Source organism: Narcine bancroftii, chromosome 4 (genome assembly GCF_036971445.1).
Source record: "Narcine bancroftii isolate sNarBan1 chromosome 4, sNarBan1.hap1, whole genome shotgun sequence".
In the NCBI taxonomy this organism is placed as follows: Eukaryota; Metazoa; Chordata; class Chondrichthyes; order Torpediniformes; family Narcinidae; genus Narcine; species Narcine bancroftii.
This window is the reverse complement of record NC_091472.1, coordinates 109,994,134-110,010,984: the sequence shown is the minus strand read 5'-3', so window position 1 is coordinate 110,010,984 and position 16,851 is coordinate 109,994,134.

Sequence of the window (16,851 nt, the reverse complement as noted above, 5' to 3'; positions counted from 1 at the left end):
AATGGAAAATCTAAAGGAAACCATGGTAATAATTAGTCTAGAAAGAGGACAGAAGGATTCTAATTTTAGATTTCTTTACATTTGCTTCAATGTTTATGTAATTCTCAAATTGTCTTCAATTTTTTCATAACTTGTAACTGAAGCTGTCAGTATCTATTCACCAGATTTCTTACCTAAACCAATTCAGGAATAAAGGTATACCTGGTCAGTTCCTTTGTTAGTTTCTTGCCTGGTTACTTATGGCAGCCACTCAGTCTGATCCTGTCTAACCTTTACGATGATGACCATCTAATAATATAGCTGCAACCTAAAGGTTTGTCCCTCATTCTTGACATCTGAAGAGCCTCCTGGAAAACATAATTTCCAGATACAACAACCTTCAAAAATCAAAAGAATCAAAATTTATTGTCATGAACCCGTCACAAAATTTATGGTTTTGTGGCATTATTACAGGTGCAAAAATTGCTAAAAGTTTAACTTTAAAAAAAATAATAAATTAGTGCAAAAGAAGAGGAAGGTGAGTTAGCGTCTATGATTCATCCATTCACAAGGCAGGAAGAAGCTGTTTTTGTACTGTTGGGTATTCATCAGGCTTCTGTACCCCTTTCCTGATGACAGCAGTGAGAAGAGGGCATGATCTGGGCATTGAAGCTGATTTCTTGAGACATCACCTCATGAAGATGTCACTAATGGAGCGATGCCCATGATGAGCTGGTCAAGTTCACAACTCTCTGTAAGCTTGTCCTGTACATTGGCACCTCCATACCATCAGTGGTGCAACCAGTCCGAATCCTCACCTGTGGAAATTTGCAACAATCTTTGGGGTGGAAAATTAAATCTCAATATCCTCATGAAGTAGAGTCACTAGTGAGCCTAATTCACCTGGAGGTCCCAGGATGGATCTTCAGAGATGTTATTATACAGGAAGTTGAAGTTACCAAACCCTTCCACTGCTGACCCTTCAATGAGCACTGGTTTATGTTCTCCTGATTTCCCCCTCCTGAGGTCCACAATCAGTTCCTTAGTTTTGCTAATGCTGAGTGAAAGATGGTTGCGACACCTCTCAACCGCTGATCTATCTCAGTCCTATCAGCTTCCTCATTGCCATCTGTGATTCATCTGACAACCATGGTATCATTGGTCAATTTGTAGATACTATTTGAATTGTATCTACCTGCACAGACATGGGTGTAGAGTAACTAGAGCAGTGAGCTAAGCACACATCCTTGAGGTGCTCTTGGGTTGATTGATAGTGAGGAGAAAACATTTATAACTCATCCGAACTGTGGTCTTCTGATGAGGAAGTTAAGGATCCAGTTGGAGAGAGAGAGGTGCAGGGGCCCAGGTCTTGAAGCTTGCTGACCAGTACTGAGGATATGATCATGTTGAAAGCTGAGCTGTCGTCGATGAAAAACAGCCTTGTGTTTGTGTTGCTGTTGTCTAGGTGATCCAGGGTTGAGTAGAGTGCCAGTGAGATTTAATCTGCTCTGGAATGATTGTGGAGTAAGCAAATTCCAGTGACTTAATTAGGTGTGAGTTAATTCTGGCTATGACCACCCTCTCAAAGCATTCCATCATAGTAGATGTGAGGCTATTTGCCAATCCTCATCGAGGCAGCTTGCTCTGCTCTTCTTGTGTACCAGTCTGGTCAATACCCTTTTGAAGCAGATGGAAACCTCCGACTGCAGCAATGAGAGATTGAAAGCATCAATGAACCTCCAGCTCGTTGGTTGGCACAGATTTTCAGTACTCTGCCAGGTATGCCATTGGGGTCTGAAGCCTTGTGAGGGTTCACCCTCTTGAAAAATATTGTGAGGTTAGCCTCAGAGACAGATATCACAGGGTTGCTAGTTTCTCAACGGATTCTTAATGATACTGTTGAACTCTCCTTTTCAAAATGAGGATAAGGTGCTCAGCTCATCGGGTAGTGAAGCAACACATCATTTTATGATGTTAGGCTTCCCCTTGTAGGATGTAAGGAGCTGCAAGCCCTGCCATAGCTGGTGAGTATCTGGTTCTTTCTATCTTCCCTTGGAATTGGATGTCAGGGCACTTATGGAATGAACTGCTTTTTTCAAGGTTTAACAAATCAGTGCCTGTGAATGGATAGTGTCCATGCATGCTCCTATGCTGGGAAACTCAAACAAATGGAAATCTGCAACATGCTGGAAATAGGAAATGGCAGTTGGGGATGAGTTGGAGGAGGGACAACAATAATTTCCTGTGTGATCCAATAAATTTCAAGTACCTGGTTGGACATAAGTCAAATCTAAAATGGCTTCAAGTTTTGGGTCACAGGCATCAAATCTTTTTGTTTTCCAAAGAGAAAGCACACTCAATTCTAAATTTACTGACTCTAAATTTACTGACTCTAAAAGAAGAAGCAAAGTGAAAGTCAATACACCCAATACTGCAAGATCTTAACATTACGATGTCATAAAATAAGTTTTTAAAAACTGGAAAATTCTTTCAACCTCCAGTCAACATCACTTAAATAAACAAAAAATTATCTTACAATGCATATGTAATTTTAGATGTTAAAGCAGGCTTTCGCTTGTGTTAAAGGTGAATAACAATGTGAAAAAAAATTGGCAAAATCGTACATTGAATTTTGTAATTTTCCAATATGTGCAAAATACATGGGATGAAATATTAACCTGGGATGAAGTGTGGCATTGGTTAAAATGGGATAAATAAAATGGATGACTTTTTTTCAAAAAGTTTGCTTTCTGAAAAGAAATCCGTATGATGATAGACAAGTTCAAACTGAACACAAAGATAATTTGGGGTATCACAAAGGAAGATGGAGAAACATTAAATGAACTTTTATTAAATTTAGCATGTTTAATCACATAATAATGTTGATGCACCAACTTAAAATACAGTGGTGGCCAATGAATGTAAAATAATGACACAGACAGTTGCAGGTAAATCAGAACTCGTTTATTCGAGTCACACACTGAACCACACGCGCCACATCATGACATCATGGCATTACAACGTCCTGTGCTGGTTTTCTAGACTTATGGGAGTTGTCGTCTTTCTCCCCCATACACCCCACCCAGAACAGGCACTGCTGACCCCTGTGTCAGACACTGTCTGTTGAATTGGGGCAGTTTTGTCAACATGGGCAGGTTTGAACTTGTCAGTTGTGAATGACAGAGGCTGCCCGACAATGACCAAGATGCTGGTTGACTGCGTTTGTCTTATCACCCTGTATGTTACTTGCAAAGGTTGTCCATGTGTTCCTCTATGTATGAACATGTATTCACAGTCCTTCTGTTTATTAGTACAAAAGAAACATGTTTGCCATATGATGATGGTGGTACAAGGAATAATTTGCCTAGGGTATCCCTTAGTCTGCTGAGCAGCTTTTTGTAATCTTTATCTTTACTGGATCCGTGTGGAACTAATTCCCCTGGGACCATCAAAGGAGTGCCGTATACAAGCTCTGCAGATGAAGTGTGAAGATCCTCTTTTGGAGTTGTCCTAATGCTGAGAAACACCCATGGTAATTCGTCTGCCCAGTTGGGACCCTGCAAATGAGCTATTAAGGCTGATTTAAGGTGATGATAGAATCGTTCAACCATCCCATTTGACTGCGGATGATAGGCGCTTGTATGATGAAGCCTAGAGCCAAGCAGCTGAGATAAGGCCATCCAAAATGAAGATATAAATTGAGGCCCTCTGTCAGAAGTGATGTGCACTGGTAAGCCAAAGCGAGCCACCCAGGAATTAAGGAATGCTCGTGCGCAAGAGTCCGTAGAAGCATCTGCCATGGAGACTGCCTCAGGCCATCTCGTAAATCTATTGATCACTGTGAAGAGATAGCAGTAGCCTCGTGAAACTGGAATTGGTCCCACAATATACATGTGGACATGCTCGAAGTGGCAAGTGGGAAGGGTTGTAGCAGTGCTTTCATATGCCGATGGATTTTGACTTTTTGACAAGCTACACAAGACCTGGCCATTTGCGTGATATCTTTCTTCAGACCAGCCAAACAAATCTGTCTGAAATCAGATGAATGGTCGATCTGATGGATGGATGAGAAAGACCATGGACAGAATCAAAAATATAATGGCTCCACAAAGCTGGAACCACTGGCTGTGGATGTCCTGTTGACATGTTACAAAAGAGCAGCTTGCCTTCGGCATCAATTTGCACATCCTTCCATTGCAGGTTGGTTATCAAGGTGTGATATGACTCCATCTCACCATCTTGTGCTTGGGCAGCAGTGAGAGCTGGTTAGTTAATATCATGGTCCATAGCTGATACCTCAAGATTAACTGAGTGGGAAAATGCATCAGCCACTACAATGTCTTTTCCAGACACTTGCATTATTCTTTAGAGAATTCCAAAAATGAAGGATAACTGCCACTGTTGTCAAGCTGACCTGGGCTCTGACACCTTTGAAAATGCGAAGGTCAAGGGTTTATGGTCTGTGAACATGATGAACGGAAGTGATGGATAGACAAATATATGGCTGGGAGCTCTTTATCAAAGTTGCTGTATTTTTTCTCAGCCTCTTGGCAGCTAAAAAATGCCATTAGCTTCCATTATCCATCGACATACTGCTTCAGAGTCCCCCCTATGGCCACATCAGATGTTTCTGTTGAAAAGGCGGTGGCTGCATTTAGGACTGGATAACTGAGCATGGTTGCTTGAGCTAATAGTTGCTTTGTCTTTATGAAAGCATTTTGACTTCCATCTGTCCACTGAATAGATTTGGCATCACCAGAGAGAGCAGATTGAACAGAGGTTTCATAACGTGAGCTGCTGCTGGAAGGAATCGACGATAAAAATTAACCATGACCAAGAACTCTTGCAGACCTTTGACAGTGGTTGGTCTGGAATATTCAGTAATGGTGTCAATCTTGGAAGACAGCGGAACCACGCCCTTGTCGATAATTGTATGCCTCAGGAATTCTATGGACTGTTGTCTGAAAGCACATTTATCTGGATTGATGGTCAGTCCAAATTCTTGCAGACTTCTAAAGAGTGTATGCAGATGTTCCATGTGTTCTTTTTTAGTTTTTCTGGTGGCAGAATATGTTGTGTTTTATATTGTATATAGATATGATTTTGGGAGATAAATTGTGGCAGGTTTTTTAGTGTAGGTCACAGACAAACACTTTAAAACAGATCTCATTTAAAATACTGGAGCTCTGCTCAAGCTAGACAGGCCAGCTACAAATACCTTTGTAAAAACTTCGGAGAGTGCCCAAGGAACTTAACTAATGGATAGTTTTGAAAAGCAACAGATGAAAGAACTCGAAGGATTAGGTTCTGGAGCCGCAGTCTGTCTGAGTGGAGGTTGCTATTCTAAGAAGGCCATGTGGTTTTGCAAGCAGAGAGAGTCAAACAGGCTTTTCTCTGAGAGAGAGAGTGAGTGAGAGAGAGAAAGAGAGAGAGTGAGAGAGAGAGAGAGAGAGAGAGAGAATTTAGTTCAGCAGTAGCAGCTGGGGCTGGAACCTGACAAGCTGGCAAGCTTGTGGAAAAACCCTATTTTGAAGATGGGTTGTGAGTCCTTAGTTCAGCCTGGTCAAAGCCCTTGTGGTCCATACAAGAGGAGAGGACTGGCTGCCTAATGTTTCACTTGGAATAAGAGAAACAAAAAGGAACTCTTTGGTGACTTGAAAGAAAGAGGTTATCATCTGCAGAACCCTGATGGGGCAAGTTTCTTCGGCAAGACACTAACCTGGTGGCTGATAAAAGGGATCAGTTTGTGTCCAGGAACAACAAAACTCTTTCTGAAAACTGACAAGAACCTTCCTGAGCGGTAATCATTTACCTTTCAAACACCAAAGCCTGGTGAACTTCATAAATGTTAAATTCTGTGCACAGTATAAGAATTCCCCGCAACCAGTGAACTTGGAGGAATGAGAAGTGAGATTGGACTGCGAATTAAAGAACTTTTCTGAACTTCTATACACATTACATACATGTGCACTTAGAATTCGAAGGGAGTTATGTTAGGTTAGGTTAATAGTGATAAGATAAAGTTTGATCCTGTTTTCATGTTTAAAGATAATGAAAAGCAACTTTTGTTTAAGTAAGCATTTGTCTCAGTGAATATTTATTGCTGCTAGATTTTGGCATCCTCTGGACTTGTAACATGCTGGCGACTAATATGTCATCTAGATAAATAAAGGTGTTGGCCATCCCATGCCCTACTGCATCTATAACTTGCTGAAAGGTCTCTGCTGCATTTTTTAACCCAAAAAGCACATGTAAAAATTCAAAAAATCTGAAAGGGGTAATTATTGCCATTTTTGGGATGTTGTCTGGTTCCACTGGCACCAGGAGATATCCATGCACCAAGTCCACTTTTAAAAGATTTTTGGTCCATGCAGATTTACTGAAAATTCTTGAATATGGGGAATAGGGTAATGATCTGGTATAGTGGTTCATTGAGTCGTCTATGATCTCCATGAGGTCTCCACCCTCCAGTGTGTTTTTAGACTAAATGTATTGGAGATGCCCATGGGCTCTCAGACCTGCGAATTATCCCCAGCTCTTCCATTTTGTGGAATTCTTGTTTAGCTAATTGCAGTGTCTCCGGAGGCAAGTGATGCGCCTCAGCCTGAATGGGAGGGCCCTTGGTATAAATATGGTGAGCTACTTCATGTTTTGCGGTGCGGGTTGAAAACTGCAGAGTTGTAATTTTGGGAAACTCTTCTACAAGTCTGGAGAACTTATCAACAGGCTTAAAAAAATAGTGCAGGAATATGTGATACTGCCATGCGAATGGTTTGAAAGGTGGTACTATCCACCAGCCAAAGCCCTTTTAAATCCACCATGATGAATGAGCTCAAAGGAAATCGGCCCCGAGTAGCAGTCATGGCACTGCCGCTATAATAAAACGCCATGTGTAAATGTTCCCCTTGAACTGAACATTCTTATTTTTGGTGCCATAAGTGGGTGTGTTGGAGCTATTGACTGCTGTAAGTTGGAGGTTAGGGGTAGGTTAATATGTATCAAAACCGGTTGTTGGAAAAACATTAACCTTCGATTCTGTGTCCACCAAAAATTTATGTTGGGATAGCAGATCCCAAACATATAGAAGGCTCATAGATTTTCGGTCAACCATTGCAGCCATTAATGACAGTTGGCTAAGGAGTTTATCGAAAATGCACAGAGTGGCAGGCACCTACATGCATTAACTCTCCAATGTCAGTGGTAAAAACACCAGGTTGTGTGACAGGCTGTCTGTCTGACTTGAGACGTTGCCTCGTTGTAGGAGCTGGTGTGTTGAGAGCATTGGCTTGGGAAGTAGTGTCAACCACGGAGGTGTGGGTGCAGTCAGCTGTGACACTTCGTTGTGTATTTTTTCCAGTCACAGGATGTCTGCTTCTGCAGCTACTGCCCTGGGGTCTTCGAAAGAACTCTGCGATAATAAGAGTCTAATGTCTTCTGGCATCCTCTCCAGGAAGAGCTGTGTGAATAACATATCTGGCTGTTGGCTGGATGCCAGGAACAGCATGTTGTCCATTAGTTCGGATGGGACGCAGTCACCCAACTCCTCCATGTGCAACAGTCCGTCAGCCCTCTCTCTGTGGGACATGCCGTAAATTCGCTCACCACATCGCTCTGTGGTGGATTGCACAGGACATCACTGACTCGCTTGGCAGTGGCTTAGTCCAAGGCACTGATGAGGTGATAATAGCGATTTATGTCCACCTTGATCTTCCTGAGTTGAAATTGTGCCTCAGCCTGTCAAAACCACAGCTCTGGTTCCACCATCCAGAAGGGCGGTAACTTTACAGCAACAGCTGCAGTATCCATATGGTCCAAAACGAGCTTTTGGACCTGTCCGGGTCACCAATCGTAGGCACTGAAAATGCAGTGGTGGCTGATGAACACGAAATAATGACACACACAGTTGCAGGTAAATCAGAATTCCTTTACTCAAGTCACGCACGTATTCTTTTAAAACCACACATGCCACGTTATGACATCATGACATTATGATGTCCTGTGCCCATTTGCTAGACTTCTGGGAGTTGTAGTCTATCTATAGTCCCACTCTACTGACGCATTGTGTTAGTTCAATGGAACTAAAAATGTTTTGCTGCTAATTTTCATTTGACCCCAGTCTCTTGTGCCAGCATTGATGGATTTCAGACGCCCTGATACTGTTTTTGCATGGTCATAATTTCCTGGTGAAACCTTTCACCACGTTCATCAATGACCGAACCAAGATCAGCAGGGAAGATGTCCAAGTGTCAATGCAGAAAATGAACTTTCAATGACACGTTGCACTTCGTGGTTTTTCTGCTTGAAGTTGATTTAAAATATGACAGGAAATCACAAAAATAGGCTATAGCTAAAAAAAAACCCCAGTACATTTTAGGAAAAGTTTAAAGTGATTTTTGTGATCAGCAACCCCAAACCCATAAAATACATCCTAAAGTGCTCAGGGAGCGAAATCTTCATTGTCCAGTGATATATTTCTCCTGCTGAAAGCTTGCAGCAATTTTCTGAGCTGAGGCAAGATGCAGGATGCTAACTCATGTCCAACAGAAGCATTGGTATTTTAAATATGATAACAAGGATAAGCTGTTTCGATATTGATACTGCAGATGAGCAGGATTCTCTGGCTTCTGGACACCTGGCAGCTGAAGCAAGGTCAAGGGAGAGAGCATCAGGGCATTTGCAAATGTGATCAGCTTCACAAAAACTGCACAAAACCCACTCACACAAAGAGCTCTTAATCTGACATCACTTGCCACTCTCCATATTTAGAATTGAATCCATCAGGTTGAGGGAAATGGACCCTCCCCGATTCTTGTCCCCATCCAAACCATCAAGTGGTCCGTGATCTGAATCAGACCCAAGAACAAAGTCATCTCTCTTGTCTGGGGCCATTACAGCGCCAGTGACTCAGGTTGAAATCCGGCGCTTTCTGCAAGGGGTTGCCCTTTGCCCCTGTGTCTCTGTGGGTTTCCTCCCCGTGTTCCGGTTTTCTCCCACCTTTGAAAATACGAGGGTGGCAGGTCAATGGGTGGCACAGGCTCATGTTACCATGCTGTAGGTCTAAATTTTTTGAAATTAAAAATTCTGTCAATCACTGTAAACTCTCTTCCTCCACCCTCTTTGAACCCCTACCCTTCATTGAAGTCCCGGATTTGATCACTTTGGTCTTGCAGCTCCTCTGGAGTGCACAGGGAAGCTGCAGGGCCAAAGACATGAAATTCTGCAACCCTAACCTCCAGCCTTGCCTGATATTCGCTCTCCCTGCCCAACTTAATCAGGCAATCTTCCTGCCCATACAATCCATAGCCTCAACTAATAATATCACCATGCTAACTTTAAATATGCATTCAAGGTCTGTCTATGTAATGGTAAAGAAGCCCAATGCATCATATTGTCTAGAAAATGCATTTACAATTTCACAGATTTCTATTAATACTCATTGTTATTTATCATAATTAATATTATTGAAAACCATATGATGGTAATATAGAAAAAAAAGAAACATAGAAAATAGGTGCAGGAGTAGGCCATTTGGCCCTTCAAGCCTACACTGCCATTCATTATGATCGTGGCTGATCAGTACCTGGTTCCTGCCTTCTCCCCATACCCCCTAATCCCCTTGGTGACAAGGGCCAAATCTAACCTACACTTAAATATTGACAGGAAACGGCCTCAACTACTTCCCATATATTTTACAATTTTAGGTGATTTACACATCAGTACTGTGTGGTTGAAAATAAAATTTTAAAAATAATTAACAAAGCATTATATTGTGACATTTTTGTTCAAATAATAACATTACACTTTGACAATATAACAGCTCTTATTTACGAGTGGATTTACAAGGAAATGCAGTTTACAGGACCTTAGAGGAAAACGTAGAGGAATAGGATACATACTACAGAGTGGAAGAAGACAAAAGCTTTTGCAGCTAGGTGTACCTGCAGTAGCTTAGATTCAGAATAAATAATTGGAAAATAATTAATACTCTTGTAAATACGGTACGTTACATGACGATTTTCACTTGTGTGGGATATAAATTTGTTCAGCCATTGTTAATAATTCTCTTGAAGGCTGGCTGAGTACAAGAAATATCACATTACAAAATAAGCATTGAGATAGGATTGGTTTATTGCCAACAGAATGTGCTTTTTAACAAGATAAGGGATTATTGAAATTTGAAAACCCGTTCCCATGGATATACCTTCTGCATCCAAATTCTAATCGAAAAGGATTGAAGTAAAATATGGTGTTACAGATGGAGTTCATTTTTGAAAATTGCAGGAACATTCCCGGTCATCTTTCACTTTTAAAAATCTGTATCAGAAATTTGCAGATGAAATTATTACAATTCCATATTCAATGAGGCAAATGTGAGAAGTGTGTCATTGTACACATCAATGGGCAAAATTCTACCCTGGAAGGGGATATGATATGGCAACAATTAGAAAAATGATATGGTCATGATATGAACTAGATCTCTAATACTGAGATAAAGTGTATTTAAACTGATTCATTCCTACATGATGAACAACTGATCACAGTTGTGTTATCCTTGTGGACAGTAAAAAAGGAGCGAGACAATTCCAAAGTCTTGGTTTCGCCAATCATGTGCGCATCTAACCCAAAAAATATTTCTGAAATCAAACTTCTCCTGATAACCACATTCTTACATTTCTTGCAGAGTTGCACCCATGCCAGATTGTCCCAGAATGACCCAAAATGATTGATTTTGCTCAATCTTCTCAAGGTCAGAGGGTGAAATCGTAGAGGAATAAAATACACTCCACAGAGTGGAGGAATACAATAGCTTTTGCAGTTAGATGACCCTGCAGTAGCTTAGATTCAGAATGAACCTCTTTCAAAAATAAAAGTTTATTGTTCCAGCACAATTTGGCATGAGGAACAGACTTCAGTCATCTAACTCACAATGTTAAACTGTTTTCACTTCATCTTCTCAACAGGAATGTGAGTTATATTTTGTGTTTGCTTCTCTGTTTGTGGTTATGAATTGATCTGGCTCTGAATTAGGTATCTCTGCAGGAGAGGTTGTGTGGGATGCATGAGGATTCCCTATAGAAATTGTGTGTGAGACTCATCTTGAACTTAACACAAGAATATTTAATTCTATTTCCAGAGAAACAAATAAATGGCTTAAGCATTCCAAGCCAATTTTACAAGATTGTAAATATTGACCATGTAATGATCAACCACTGGAATAGGGAGTATTATGTGGCGATGGGTATAGTAAATAGTTTTGCCTTACTGTACATTTTATTTTGAACTTTTCACCATAGTGAAGAATTAATCTAATATTATTTCTTGCATTAAATCACTCGCAACAAAAGAACTAAAATGATTTCAATTGAAGAATAGGGATGAGCTGTTGACATTTTGACACACACCTACATAATTGATGAGCACTGCATTCATCTGATGTGCCAATTTTTTGGCTCTATTTAGTAAATACACTCCCATAAATGTTAATAGTTACTGTCAGGTGAATGAACTGCTTTTAAAAATATACAAGGTCATAGAAACCTAATTGGAAACAACACTACTGAGATTTGGTATTGAATGGAGTGTGTCATTGCACATCATACCAGTTAAAATGAGTCAGAAATATGCTTTAAGTAATGAAGGCAAATAGTTTAAATTGAAATAACAACAATAAAATAGCAATTATTACCTTTGAAATTATTTTCTAAAAATTAATTCAGTACATCAAAATGGAGTTAATATTTTTTTGGCTGTTTATGCTACATAAATTGTAAAACTGCACAAAAAGACTTGCTCCAAATTTCATATCAATTCTCCACCTAGATTCCTTCTCCAGCAAGATAATTCATCAGCTCATCTCAGTGTATTTCCATGGTAATAGTTAACCTTATACAATTTGCAATATTCTTGTGGAGGAGTATTGTCAGGCTTTTCAATTTGGTCCTGTTTGAGGGAAATAGTTGCAAGAATTTGGAATTTTAATTATTTTGGAAAATAAATTTCTTGAATGTTAACAGGGAACCATATATTAGCATTCAGGAGACTTCTCGATAGATTCATGAATATGTGCAGCATGGTGGGGGGATATCCATCAGATACAGGCAGAAGAGGTTTTGTTTAATTTGGCAGCCTGTTTGGCTCAGACATCATGGGCTGAATAGCCTGTTCCTGTGCTGCATTGTTTGATGTTCTGAATAACAGAAGGTTTTCTGCTGATGTGAAAATATCACTGCTTTTCAATAAGACAAAAAAAATCTGGCTTGCGCTTGCTTTGAGATCTAGCTTTCTCCTTGTAGTATTATCATTGCAAACAATCTTGTGACATTATTCATGTCATGCATAGAATGCGACTATAAAGATTGAGAGACGCTAAAAACATTGGTTATATATCTTTACCTCCTACAATGTTATGAAACCTGCTGATTTCCTACAGCATTTTAATGTTTTTACCATGGGACAAATCTGTGTAGAGTGTACTCTCAGATTTTATTGGGAGATTATTTATTAGGTATGTTGTTTCCCATGAATGAACTATTAGCTGTACACTTCAGTAGATTTGAACTGATTATAGCATGATTATTATTTTCACAGTGTTTTGGTAATCCTTGTTAGTCATGTGAAATGGGCTGACATTTAAGAAGTTTGGTGCACACTGACATTTGATGCCAGAATAACATGTCTCTGAATTGATGTAAAACCAAAGAATATATGCATATGTAAAGCAAGCACCCATGTTCTCAGGATCATTTCAGAGCACTTTACTACTGTGAATTGGGCCGAAACGGCAAGCAGAATCAATGGACCAAGCAAATTTATTCAGGATAGAAAACTGTTGCAGAATTGAAATGTGGCTCAGGTCGCATGAGTCAGAATCTCAAAGGTTATGGGGAGAAGGCAGATGGGGGTTGAGAGTAAGTATATACATCAGCCATGATTTGAATAATGGAGCAGACTCTATGGGTCAAATGACCTAATTCTGCTCCGACATCTTATTGTCTTAAGGAGTTAAAAACTTGTAAGATGAAATGGAAATATGTGATTTATTTGTCTTGGACAAAGAGCAAATGACAAATGCGCAAGGTTCATGAGACTTAAAGGAGATTAGAAAATGATAGATAATTAAGTGAAATGGCAGCATAGTTGGCGTTGTGGTTAGTGCAATGCCTTTACAGCGCCAGCAATTGTGACCAGACTGGGGTTCGAATCCTGTGCTGTCTGTAAGGAGTTTGTATGTTCTCCCCATGTCTTTGTGGGTTTTCTCCGAGGGCTCAGGTTTCCTCACATCATTCAAAATACTGAGGGTGTAGGTTAATGGGATGTAAATTTGGTTCATGGGCGAAATGGCCTGTTATTGTGTTGTACCTATATATCTATGTCTGAACAAGAAAGTCTACAGATGCTGTGATTGTGGTTTAAAACATAAAAGAGGAGGAGAAACTCAGCAGGTCATGCAGCATCCATAGGAAACAAAGATATACAGTCAACCTTTTAGGCCTAAACCCTTCGTTAAGGGATGAGCAAAACGCAGGCAGGTCCCTGAATAAAAAAGGTGGGGGTGGGAGGGAAGAAGAGGCAGAGGGTGGGAGGAAAGGAACCAGAGGGATAGAGAAAGAGGGGGTGGGAGAGAGAGAGTGCCAGCTCATCCCCGACTCTTCTCTTTCCCTATCCCTCCGTCTTCATTCCTCCAGCTCCCACCCCTTTCCTTCTCCATTCAGAGAGCTACCCCCTTCTCCTCTCACATCATTTTTTTACTCCTGCCCTTCCACCCATGACCCAAGGGCTGTGGCCCTTGCCCTTGTGCCCTTTTCCTTGCTCCCCCATCCTTTTAATTCAGGCATCTGCCTGCTTCATGCTGATACTGTGATGAAGGGCTCAGACCCAAAACTTTGGTTGTACATATTTGTTTCCTATGGATGTCATGTGACCTTCTGTTTCTCCAGCTCTTTTGTGTATTAAATATTAAATTAAGGCATAGTCCCAGATAAAATGATTGATTGAAAATTAATTCATATTTTTAAGAATTGGACCTGGCCCAAGAAATATTATTTCTGAGGAAGGAGAGTTATCGCTAAATGGTATTAATAACCCTGCTTGACGTTGCATGGGGTGGAGTGAGGAAAGAATAATTTTGTAATACACCAGCTTGCTGGAGAAACTCAGCAGAAAATATAAAATATGGGCGAACTAACATTTCAGTCCAAGGCTCTTCGTCAAGGTTAGTGTTTATTTATTGCACTCAAGCACAGAATCTGTCGACTTTCTTGAAAGAATATTTTTATCAGCATTTTCAGAAATTCAAAATGGCTTAACATTTGTGATACATACTTTTGTCAAAACATGCTCTGAAGTAGATTCTTGAAAGTGAGGTTTCAATGGATTTTGGGGAGTAGTGGTATTTTGATTAATCATTTTTGAAATGTGGGTGGAATGGACCTGATAGAAAAATTTTGTCTGTTAGATTTCTTCACGTTATTTACTTATGAACTACAGTCAAAGTCGATTGGCAGTGATAGTTGCTATTTAATGCATTCCAGGCTCATTCAAACATGAATGAGAAGAGTGTAGAACTGATTTGTCATTGTTGATTGATGCCTTAAAAGGCTTCAACGATGGCAAAGACAGCAAGGGATGATACTGCTTGTCAAATAATGCAATGGAATCTTTATCCAGGCTATGATTAAATAAAAGAGACAGCTTTAACATAGCATGCAATATACAAATGTGCTGGAGAAAGTCAGCAGGCCATGCGGCATCTATAGGAAGTAGAGGGCCTGAGCCTTTCATCAAAGTATGACCAAAAATGAGACAGGCGCCTGAATAAAATGGTGGTGGGAGGAGAGGAGAAGAGGGAGGAAGGGGCAGAAACACCCTCCCCTTTCTCGATTTCTCTGTCTCCACCTCAGGAGACAAACTCTCTACAGATATTTTCAACAAACCTACCAACTCCACAGTCACCTTAACTACACCTCTTTACACACTGTCAGGATTGTATTTCTGTAAAGATTCTATTCCTTTCTCTCAATTTCTCTGCCTCAGTCTCATCTGTTCCCATGATGACATCTTCCATTCCACATCAAAAAATGTCCTCCGTCTTCAAAATAACTTGGCTTCCCCTCTACTGCCATCAACTCAGTCCTTACCCACATTACCACTATTTCCTGCACATCGGCCCTGGCCCCCCTTCTGCACCAAAATGAAAGGACAGAACTAACCTTGTCCTCTCCTATCACCCACCCAGCTTCTGCGTCCAATACATAATCCGTCACAATTTCCACCACCTACAATGTGATCCCACCACCAGACACTTCTTCCCCTACCTTCCCCTCTCCTCATTCCACAAGGATTGTTCTCTCCAGGACTCTCTTGTCCACTTATCCCTGTGCACTAATCACGCCCTTGGAACCTACCCCTGAGAATGAAGGCAATGCTGCATTTATGCCCACACCCCTTCTCACCACCATTTGGGGCCCCAAACAAGTGAAACAACACTTGTAAATCTGCAGGGGTCATTTACTGTTTCTGTGCTCCCATTATGGCCTTCTCCACATCAGAGAGGCTGGCCACAGATGGGGAGATCTGTTTATTGCGTACTTTCACTCTGTCAGCTGTAATAAACTGTGACCAACTATTTTCATTCCAGCCACCAATCCCACACCACCATGTCTATCAATGGCTTCATGCACTGCCAAACGTAGGCTATCCTCAAATTGGAGGAACAACACACAATATTCTGTCTCGCAAATCTCCAACCAGGCGTCATTAACATTGACTTCTCCAGATACTGTTAAAACTGTCTCCTGAGTCTCTTTCTTTCCCTGTCTCTCATTTTCTTTCCTTCAGCTCCCCACTCCCTTCCATTCCTTCTCCATTCAGAGAGCTATCCCTTCAGCTTTTTTCTCCTATAACCTCCCACCTTTTCCACCAATGACCTCTTACCTGTTAGCTTATAGTCCCCTCCCTGCCCCTTTCTTCCTCCTCTCCTCCTCCCACTTTTTTATTCAGGTGCCTGCCTGCTTTTCGCTCACTCCTTAAGGAAGGGCTCAAGCCCAAAACATTAGTTACCTTTTACTCCCTATAGGCTCTGTGTCACCTGCTGAGTTTCTCCAGCACTATTGTGTATTTCTGAAAAATCACAGCAGCTGCAGACTTCACTGTTTAGAGTTTCAGTGGGCAGGTAAAGCAAGTTCATGCCAGTTTGCCTTGAAGGGAATATACCTGGTGTTCTTACTTGACTGAACTCAACAGGAAGGAAAATTAGGTAGAATGAATGACTGGTGATGAGTTTTCACCCCAAAGTTGTTTCATTTTCCTTACTTGAAGGATGGCATCTTTGGTAGTCCAGTTCTTCAAACAATGCAATGTCAGGAGCATATAAATTTCAAATCCCCAATTCACTGAATCCAGAAATCTTCCAATTTAAAGGTGAGGGTTCCAACAACTGAGCTAAATCAATATTTCCAAAACCTACAATCTGGATTCAAGAAGTGTGAGTGTATTTTTTTATCACAAATATCGATACCCCAGAGTATTCATCACTGGAAAATACACTAATTGGTTGCACTGCAGCCTGATTTGGGAATTCAATTGACCAGGAATGCAGAAGGCCATAGAAGATAGTAAACATATCTTGTTCCCTCACAGGCTCTGACCTCCCATCCAATGCAGATATCTATGAGAGGTGCTGCCTCAGGAAGGCATCCAACATTGTAAAAGATCCCCATCACCTCTTCTCACTGCTACCTTCACGCAGAAGGTAGAGAAGCCTGGAGTCCAGCATCTCTTGGTTTAAGAAAAGTTTCCAAAGGCTATTGGGCTCTTGAATATCCCCTCGTTGCACTAATCATGGACAAGCTGCATGATTTCATGTCACTTTTT